Source organism: Hibiscus syriacus, unplaced genomic scaffold, assembly GCF_006381635.1.
Source record: "Hibiscus syriacus cultivar Baekdansim isolate YM2019G1 unplaced genomic scaffold, ASM638163v2 tig00003096_pilon, whole genome shotgun sequence".
Classification (NCBI taxonomy): Eukaryota; Viridiplantae; Streptophyta; class Magnoliopsida; order Malvales; family Malvaceae; genus Hibiscus; species Hibiscus syriacus.
The window spans coordinates 321,861-332,318 of record NW_024061961.1 but is presented as its reverse complement, the minus strand read 5'-3'; the positions used below and the strand labels follow the sequence as shown (position 1 = coordinate 332,318).

The 10,458-nt window shown below is 33.2% G+C and overlaps 1 pseudogene; it reads left to right on the top strand.

Annotated features, from left to right (window-relative positions):
• The first annotated feature begins 1,772 nt into the window (after positions 1-1,772).
• On the top strand, positions 1,773-3,389 carry LOC120174456 (annotated as a pseudogene).
• The last annotated feature ends 7,069 nt before the right edge of the window (positions 3,390-10,458 follow it).

The window sequence follows — 10,458 nt, the reverse complement described above, 5'->3', positions numbered from 1 at the left end:
GTATCTCTTTTTTTTTCTGTTTGTTGTTGTCCGTTTGTTGTCGTCGGGTCCTTTTCTTTTGCAGATTTGGTGAGACTTTATAGCCACCACCGGTGTCCTCTTCGACCCGGGTAAAGAGAAGAGGTTCGGTGAGTCACCATAACTATGGTGGTGACTCACCATAGAGCTCGACATGTGGAGGGCTTCGTGGCATTCTGGAGACTTCGGCGAGGCTGGTGTCGTGGCAACAGCAGTGTCGACGTGGGGCGGCTGGAAGCTGAAGCAGCGCCGCGTGGTCTTCTGGAAGCTTGGAGAGGCGTGGCAGCTGGAATGGCTTCAAAGGCGGCTGGAAACCCTTGAGGCGACTGCGCACGGGGCTAGGGTTAGAAAACCCTAGCTGAATGTTACAAACCCTAAAGGGTTTGAGTTCTGTTGGCCGATTGTAATTGTAATTGGGCCCCAATTTTGGGCCTTGTAATAATATATTTAATAATAATATAATAATATATAATAATAATAATAATATTAATAATAATAATAATAATAATTTTAATAATAATAATTTAAGTAAAATGAAAAATTAGTGTTTACAAAAAATATTTTCAAAAATGAAAGATTAGGATGCAGATTTGCAACATTTATTTATTGTGTATGTGAGAACAGCACTAACATGTACAGTGATGCATAGAAAATTTCTTTGGATACCCTGTGAATATACAGGACTTGTCCGGTATGGTAGGCATATTTAACATTATAAAAGTAGGAAAGATTAGCATGCTAATTTCCCCTCTAAACCAGATTTAATACTAAAATAAGTTCCCAAATTATACTCTTATTCTCAAATAGGTGCCTAAACTATTTTTGACTCATCCAGACGTTTAATGTTACAAACGTTATCACTTTAAGTGTCTCAACGGTAATTGCCGTCATAAAACCTCATTAAGTAATGCTGTTACAATCTTAAAATTTTTTAAAAAAAATTATTTATTAAAAAAATATTATTTAAAAAACTTCTCCCGTGTCCCTCCTTCCCCTTCCCCTCCCTCTGTTGCCTGCATCCATAACCAAAGGCCAAACGGCCGGCTACACAATCAGCTAAACGGCCAATTGTTTTGATTAAATGTAAGGGATTGAGTGTTTGAGAATTTAGGGATTAGAGATTGAAATTTAGAGATTTGTGAATTTTGAATTTTAAGATAATGGTAAGGGTTATGACCGGTCATTAGGTGGTCAGCGACGTATGTGTGGTTGATCGTCGGCAAATGAGTGGCCATAGATGACTGAAGGTTAGAGTAAATGAGACTATAATTGAGACTTTTTCAAAATAAATATTTTTAAGTTTTTTAAGCAAAATAAAATTATCAAAATTTTAATATTATGACATGTATTATTTAATGGAGTTTTATAGTGGCAGTTATAGATCGAATAGTGATAACATTTATAACGTTAGACATCTAAATAAATTAAAAAAATAATTTCAACATTTATTTAAGAATAAGAATATAATTTCGATAGTTATTTTGATATTAAGCCTCCAAGAAAAGTAAACAGAGCCGAGCCGAGGTTGACACTTCGCGTATCCCGAAATGAACACGTGCAACGACAACCCATACACGTAAGAATCTCACTGCCGAATAGAAAATAAATATTTCAGTAAAAACATAAAAGTATTTCGGGAAAAAAAAAACTCCCTGCGTTACTGCGCATATATTATAATAAGGTAAGCTCCACCAAGGCCCAACCATGTTATTCCTCTCCTCATTCGCTCGCTCGCTCACTCCCCGCCGGTTTCAACTTTCTCTCAACTCAACACCCCAATTATAAACAATCCTTTCTTCTCTCAACTTTGAATAGGGAAAGGGAAAGGGAAAGAGAGAACAAAACAGCATACACAGGATTATTTTTTTTGCTTATCACCAGCAGCAAGTGTGAGCCAAGCCAATTCTCCCCCTTTGAGAAAATCGAAAGGAAAAGGAAATTGTTTCCGGAAGGGCCTAAAATGGAGCTGAGTAGGGTAACTTTGGAGATCTTCACCAAACTGGAGCAGAAATGGTTATCTCACTATGAAACCACCAAGAAGATTCGAATCCTCAGCATTGACGGTGGTGGAACCACCGGCATTGTCGCTGGTGCCGCTCTTATCCACCTTGAAGACCAGATCCGCCTCAAAACCAGTGATGCTCATGCTCAAATTGCCGATTTCTTCAATGTGATCGCCGGCACTGGCGTCGGTGCTGTTCTCGCTGCCTTGATCTCTGCCGATGATGGAACCGGACATCCTCTCTTCACTGCTAGGAAGCTGTTGATATTATCACTCAGAATAACTCCGAGCTCTTCAAAGTTAATAAGCTAGCCGGATTTCTTTTCCGTCGGAAGATTTTTAACGGTAAGAGCATGGATAAGGCGCTGAAGGAATTGTTTAAGAGAGGAGATGGAACGGTTTTGACGCTCAAGGACACGTGTAAGCCTCTACTTGTTCCTTGCTTTGACCTCAAGAGTTCCGCTCCTTTCGTTTTCTCTCGCGCCGACGCTTCCGAATCACCTAGCTTCAACTTCGAGCTTTGGAAAGTCTGCCGCGCCGCGTCAGCCACTCCCGGCCTCTTCAAACCTTTTCCATTGACATCTGTAGACGGCAAGACCTCATGCTCCGCCGTGGACGGCGGTTTAGTCATGAACAACCCTACTGCAGCGGCGGTCACACATGTTCTCCATAACAAGAGAGATTTCCCTTCGGTTAACGGCGTGGAGGATCTGCTGGTTTTGTCGTTAGGAAACGGTCCGTCGCGCGTAAGGTCAAAGGTCAGTAACAACTGTGAATGTTCAACTTCTTCCGTCGTTGACATTGCGCTTGACGGAGTCTCGGAGACGGTGGACCAGATGGTGGCGAACGCTTTCTGTTGGAACCGTACAGACTACGTTAGAATTCAGGTAAGCACGTTCATTACTTTTTTTCTTCTCTTTTACTCCTATCGATGCTCTGTTTGGTTCCTAAGATAAAAATTAATTCGTTTTCAAATCAGTTTGACTGGCTTAAACCTTAAAGTGGTTCTCTCATATATATTTCCTCGATTTTCTCAATAGCCAAACAGATTTAGAATTGCTATTTATCTGTGAAACTTGCAGGCAAACGGAGAGCGGCGCGAAAAGATGGTGGGGCCGAAAATGGAGGAGGTACTGAAGGAGAGAGGAGTGGAGTCGTTACCGTTTGGCGGGAAACGGTTACTGACGGAGACTAACGGACAGAGAATTGAGGGCTTTGTTCAACGCCTTGTGGCCACCGGCAAAACCAGCCTTCCTCAAAGTCCCTGCAAGGAATCAGCCGTTCGCCCACTTGCTAACGGCCGTTAGCTGCTTTTTTTAATTACTTTTCTGTCCCCTTGTAACAAATCACGTTGTAAGTGGTAACAAATCACACTTTTGCTTTTTAACTGTTCTCTACTTCGAAGTAAAAATAGCTCCTAAATAGTAATTACTCAAATCAAATGTCTCAGTTGCGGCTGAATTAATTAACTAGCATTCTTAAGTTAGTGTGAATTAAATGACACGTCATTATTATTAGCAGCATTAAAAGTATTATTATGCTTTTAAGTCAAATTATCAGTTTTCGTGCATTCAAACCTTTAATTCTCAGCTTTTCAACAGAGTACTACCTGGCTGTTATTAGTTTGTACGTTTATATCTATATATAAAGTAAAATCGGCTAATATAATTTAAAATCTTCAATTTTAATATAAATACTTTTCAAAATTTTATATATTTTAATAGTTATATAAATAAAAATTAATTAATTAAATTAATAATAAAAATGAAAAGATTTTTAAAAATTGTCCTCGAATTAAAATATTTAATTTTAATTATTAAATTTGATTAATCTATAAAATTTAAATAATAATAAGGCAAAGTTGCAAAAATTTAAACCAAAAAATTTAACAATAGACAAATTTAATGGGACAAATGTAGTATTATATAAATAATTTTAACTTTATGTTTAAATATATTAGAGTTTGGTGTATATCTAAGAAAAAAATGAAAATGTTGTTTTTTAAAATTTCGAAGCTTTAATTGCTTGAAAAATAAATTAAAAATTTATATGTAAAGTGTAACTAGAATAAAAATTTTACGACATTAATTACTGTTTCAAAAATAACTCATTCACCATATATATAATATTTTTATCAAAAAATATATATTATATTCAATATTATATATGTGACAGCTTTCGTCTTTGTCAGTATTGTGGGTTGCAGTTTTATGCAAGCTGCATAATTACAATGAAAATTTGACATTTTCAGTTTCCGAATATTTTAAAATTGTTTCATTGACAATATACAAAAACTTTTTACTATATTCGTTATTATATAAATTTCAATTTAATGCAAAATTCGAGGAATATCTAAGTCACAAAGGGTAGAATGTACTTCTTAGATAATCTGAGTTCGTATAAAATTTTTAGTTTTATTTAAACTAAAAACAACACAAATACTACTATATTATTTTACCTAAGACTAAAATATTATAAAAAAAATTCATAACATTATTGAATTGTGGAATCTAATGAAGTGGTCCTCAAAGCAACATATTTTTTTTAAATTAAAAGAAGCAGGGTTCACGTTTAGGGTTTATGGAAATAGCCGGAAGAAATGGCATGCATGGTGTCTTTATGAGCCAATATCCAAATCTGCAAAAAGTACCATTGATTCATACATGGCTAAATATGAAGTAGTGAATATTTCCCATGAAAAAGAAAATGGTGAAAATGAATACCAAATAGGAGAAGCAAGTGGTACAGAGAGTGGAGTGTAAGCTGAGTCGATAGGGGAGGGAAGTGGGGAACATTACCGCAGTAGTAGTTACAAAGGGCTATCCCCCACATTGAGTAAAAAATAACTTTTCCCCCTCAATCATTAACTTTTCTTTTGTTTCTTTTTTCCCCTGTAGCTTTCATCTATAATTATAGCATGCATCTCCTCTTCCTGAGTTTTCTATGCTTCTCTTTTTAGTAGGTAAGCTTGCCAACTCTCACTCTTCCTTTGTATTCAATATAAATTATGGCCCTTCTTTTGTTCCCTTCTCATTTGCTTCACCGAATTTCATCTTCAAGGCTACTAGGGATCACATTTAAGTAATATTTATGATAGTTGGCGTAGTCCTAATTTAATTACTAACTTCTTGCTAGAATATTTGGATGATATAGATTTAAACATTTAATATCTTTTTATTTAATTTTTTTTATTATATATGATCTCATCAAGTGATTCCATTAGTAACAGTTTATATTGTTCTTCCAGAGGTCCTAAGTTCGAACAGGCAGTGACGAAACTTGGAGATTGAAATTGGGAGGGCCAACTTAAACATTAAAAAATTAAGAGGTTTAAATTAAAATTTTCAAAAATTTTGAAGGGTTTAGTTTACATTTGTTTTCCAAAAAAATAGGGTCTAACTAATTTTTTTTGAAATTTTGAAAGACTTCATGAGTATTTTTAAAAATTATGAAAAGGTGTTTAATTAAGAACATTCAAAAAAATTAAAGTTTAATGTTAATTTTTAAAAAATTTGAGGGAACAAATTAGATATTTAAAAAAAAATTAAGGGACTATATTATATTTTTAAAAATATTGGGGATATGACCCCACTAGTCTCACTTAGGTTCTGCACTAGGAACAGTTTCGTCTGTGTGTGTGCAATTCTGTTGTTAATAGGTTAAATTATTTAAATAAATATTACTTTATATTCAACCCATACTAATAAAAAACATTTTTATGTATTAAAAAAATTTAGATTAAAATCTCATTATGTATAAATATATTCTAAATTGTCGATTTGAGTTCAATCAATGTATATTTTTATGTAGATTATTATGATGTTTTAAGTGAATTTTGTGTTAAAGTTTAACTTATATAAATATATATGTGTGTGTGGGTAAATTACACCATTCATCACTGTAGTTTACCATCTCCCTTATTCCACTCATTGTAATTTCATTTTTCCCAATTTACTTACTGAACTTTCATATTGCTCTTATTTTAGTCACTACAAATTATTTTATTATTATTATTCTATGATATGAATTTTTATATATTATTAAATATTAAACTAATTTAAAATAAATAAAAAATTAATAATTTATTATTAGTAAATTTAAAATGATTTAAAGTAATCACCTTCTCTTCTCATCACTGTCAACCATTATCTAGGTTTAATTTCATAATTTAAATTATTTTATATTAAATAATATTAAATATTACTATGTCATATCAAAATAATAATAATAAACTAATTTAGAGTGATCAAAACAAGAGCGATTTAAAAATTCAATTAATAAATTAAAAAAATTAAAAGTACAGTGAGTGAAATAAAAGATATAATAAAATTCAGTGGTTTTGTTAACTGGCCCACCTGTTTAGATTTCAGTCATTCGACTCTTGGCTCAACGCCTTTTGATTCTTTTATCAAATTCAGTTCTCAGATTCTTTTTCCGAAAAACAATGTTGTTTTTAATCACCTAAAAAGGTTGTTTCACTTTTAAAGAAAATCATTTCAACCATCCAAAAGTTGAACTTCTAATTACCTATGACATAGAATTTTAAATGTCTTTCCAAACATAGGATTTCAATCCAAGATATTTATAAAAAAACCTACAAAAAAATAAAGTAAAGTTAAATTATAATATTATTTTTAACAAAAATTGTATCGAATTTTGTTCCTTTAGCTAATATTTTCTATTTTAGAGAAAAACGTTGGAGAATCATCTAATTCAAAAGGCAAGGAGAAGGTTTAAGGTGTTGAAAGGGAGGAGCATAAATCAATCACCATTTCGTTGGAGGTAATGATCAACTGTTCTTTTGTTTCATGTGTTGTAATTAGGTAATTATGTAAGATACATATCTTTCATGAATTAAGCTTCAATGGAAGGGGTTATGAGACCCTAATAACATTTGAAGCCCTTGAAAAAGTGAAAATCTAGGTTCGAGCACGATAACAATATCAGTACCCTGGAGATTTGTAGAGAATTTAGGCGAAATATCAGGACAATACAGATACTCTGGGTTCAAGTATCGTTACCGTTGGGTGAGTATCGATACTCAAACTACTAATATCGATACTGTATGGAAATTTTTGAAAATTAATAACTTCAGTAAGCATTTTGGTCTCTTCAGGGTTCCCGTGCGAGACACATGTAATACATGATTAGGCGTTCCATGTGAGTTTACTTTAATCCATATATGTAGTATGTACAAATCTGAGTTTCCTCTATTTTGAATTATATAATTTGTTTAAAATTTGGGGTTTACGCTATTACTTTTGTATAATGTTTAATATAAGGAGCGCCGTCTTTTATGGTGATTATTTTTTAACTCATTTTTATTTTTAAGTAAATATGCTTTTTTTGATTACTCGAGTTTGGTTTATGCGAAAGTCTGTATTGAATACCGTATAGTGGCAACTCTGTAGATGCTCGTTTTGTCTGGGATTTCACTTTAGTTTTTATTTGAGTTTATACGTATATCACTAGGATTAATTATTAGTTATTATTATTGAGTGGTGTATGTGACTATCTATATATATGTGTATATATATATTGTCATTAGTTAGGTATATTATTAGTTATATGTGCATGTTTAATTGCATATGGGCTACATATTTAATCATCTATATTAGTGATACATGAGATCATATATATTAGTATATGGGTGTATTTAACCATTATAATATATATGTATATACATATAAATAAATAAACAAATACTAATTAAATGTTTTATTTTTACAGTGCCCTAATTACAAGACAACACATCACTTGACCCAAATAGAGGCCCGAATTGGAGCAGGCCCAAAGGATACAACCCACTCATGAAAACCCTAAACTCATTAGGGTTTTCTGATAGAAGACCCAACGCCGCCAGAATCCTCCACCATTGGATCTGATGAGATCCAATGACCATAACATGAAGGCCATTAGGGTTTTAGGTCACTTGTTTCCAGCTATGCACAATAGAGACCGTTGATCTGGTTCCAAGATCCAACGGGTTATAGCATTCTGGAGGTCCCCAAGTGGCGCATGAAATGCACCTAAGGCTCCTCAGTTACCCGAAGGACCAGTTCTCATGAGTGGAGACCACACTCGTTGCTCTAGATACTATCCGAGCTTCTATGGGCTGTCCCGTTCGTGCAACCGCCTTGAAATGTACCTACAACAAACAAAATAAAATGAAAACAGATTCCTTTAGCCACGTAAAAACCTCCAACGAGCAGTTGAAACACCCCATTTCCCGTATACATTTCGTACACCAGTCATAGATGTCACATCACTTTTAAAACTTTCCACTTTTGAAAAACAGTAAAAATTTTGTTTACAATCATAAAACATTTTAATTTAATAAACTAAAACATTAATTTACTTATGATATGTAAATAGATCTTAAGGGTTCGAACATCTTTAAATTTTTACATCATCATAGTTTAAGAATACTTTTCAGAGCATTATAATAAATCTATTACATGCCAGCTAACAACATCGAAAGTGGACATAGTTTTCGTACAGTTACTGATGAGGCGACCCTTGAATGACAATGTCAGATGCACTCCTTACTCTGCTCGTTAAAACCTACGCGTGAAATAAACACACGCTAAGTATTTACTTAGTAAGGCAATTGTTAGAGTATGCCCAAAGACCAATCATATGATGATTGCAATAATACTTTTATTTACTGATTTTATTGAATAAATGCATTGCCACTATTATTTTCAGTTATATATATGTGTTTAACATAAACTGGAAGATAATAAAGTCCATATAATGACATAATTGTTATTATTAAAAGATCCCTAGTCAAGTATTATTATGGGCATGGACAATAATATATGCTTAAGACTAACATGTTATTGATTGATGACAACGAGTTGCCATTGACATAGAGATGTTAGAATTGATACATGATTATATTTTTAGAGAACAATGTATTGGATTGACCCACCATGAGCATATGTCTTGGATTATTATGTGACAGTCATAACATTGCTCATGGTGATGACTATATGTATGATCCTCAGACTTGAGATCAATACTATCCCAACATATATTGTTGTTTGTTTTGATGTAAATAAACAAGCTCTGTAACTGGTTGCTCTATAAAGACTGTTATTGAATATATCTCAATATATGTAGTGGGTGTGTATGATTAAGATAGATTTGTCCTTCATACATAATAGGAAATATATCACAGGCCACTTGATTGAGTAAGAGTAGAAATGCATGGCCATGCTCGAATAAGTTGATATGAGATATCATAAACTATTCGTTAATTAAAGTCTACTCTAGATATTAAGAAACAATAGATGTGCTATACAAGTGTGACTATTCCAAGACTTGTGCCTATTCTATATAAAAGACATAAGGATGTAATACATAAAAGAGTTAATCACCAAGATGATATGTCGAATCATATTTTCTTGTAACTTAGGTGACAATGATATATTGCTAGATGTCACTTATTGTATATAATATTAGAATTGTTCTAATAATTATGTTAACGTTACAAGAACCTATAGGGTCACACCCTAGGATTGAAACGAGCAAAGATGTACAATTTGTTGTACGTTACTAAAATATATCTAGAGTTAATTATATATATGTTTTAATAATCACGAATATTTAATTTCAATTAATTAAATATAGATTTAATTAATTTGAAATAATAAAATCCCTAACATGATTAGGGTAACTTGGATATAAAAGGATTATTAAATTCCAATTAATTAAATATATATTTAATTAATTTGAAATAATAATAACCGTAATATGATTAGGGTAACTTGGCTATAAAAGGGTGTGTTAGGTCTAGCAACCGTTTTAGATAACACACACAAAACCTTCAGCCGTTTTTCTCTCAAAACGGTTTTGGGGAAGAAATTATTGCTCTCAATCGGGTGAACTGAGTAGAGGCCAAGACGTGATTTCGTGGAGGCTTACGATTCGAACCGATCTACACCACCAGTATTCATTGTTGTCCTTGCTGTTTTTGAAGGAACCCGCTGTAAGTATTCGCATCCATTCCTCCCAATTTCAGTTTTTTGTACTTGGATCGCTGGTGAGGCCGTCGAGTTTTGTTTTCGCTGTGCCATGGGGTGCGCCGACGGTCCCAACAGTGGCATCAGAGCCATTTGTACGATATGAATTTGGGTTAAATTTTTGGTTAATGCGATATGTATGAGATGCATGTTCTAGTTTTATAGATTTTGGTAAATATGTTGATATTATTGTTCAAATCAATAACCGCAACAATTAATATGTTAATTTGTTAATATGTTTTTCAATCGATTTATTGCTGGATGATCTGTGTGCGATAGCAGATCGCGTTTGGAAGTGGAACAATGGTTGTTCCGATACGAAAACCTTCGGGATTGAAAATCCCAAAAGCACGATTTTGTTGATAATTGTTATCAAATCGTGAAGTGTTTCCATGGAAACAGAAGTATTGT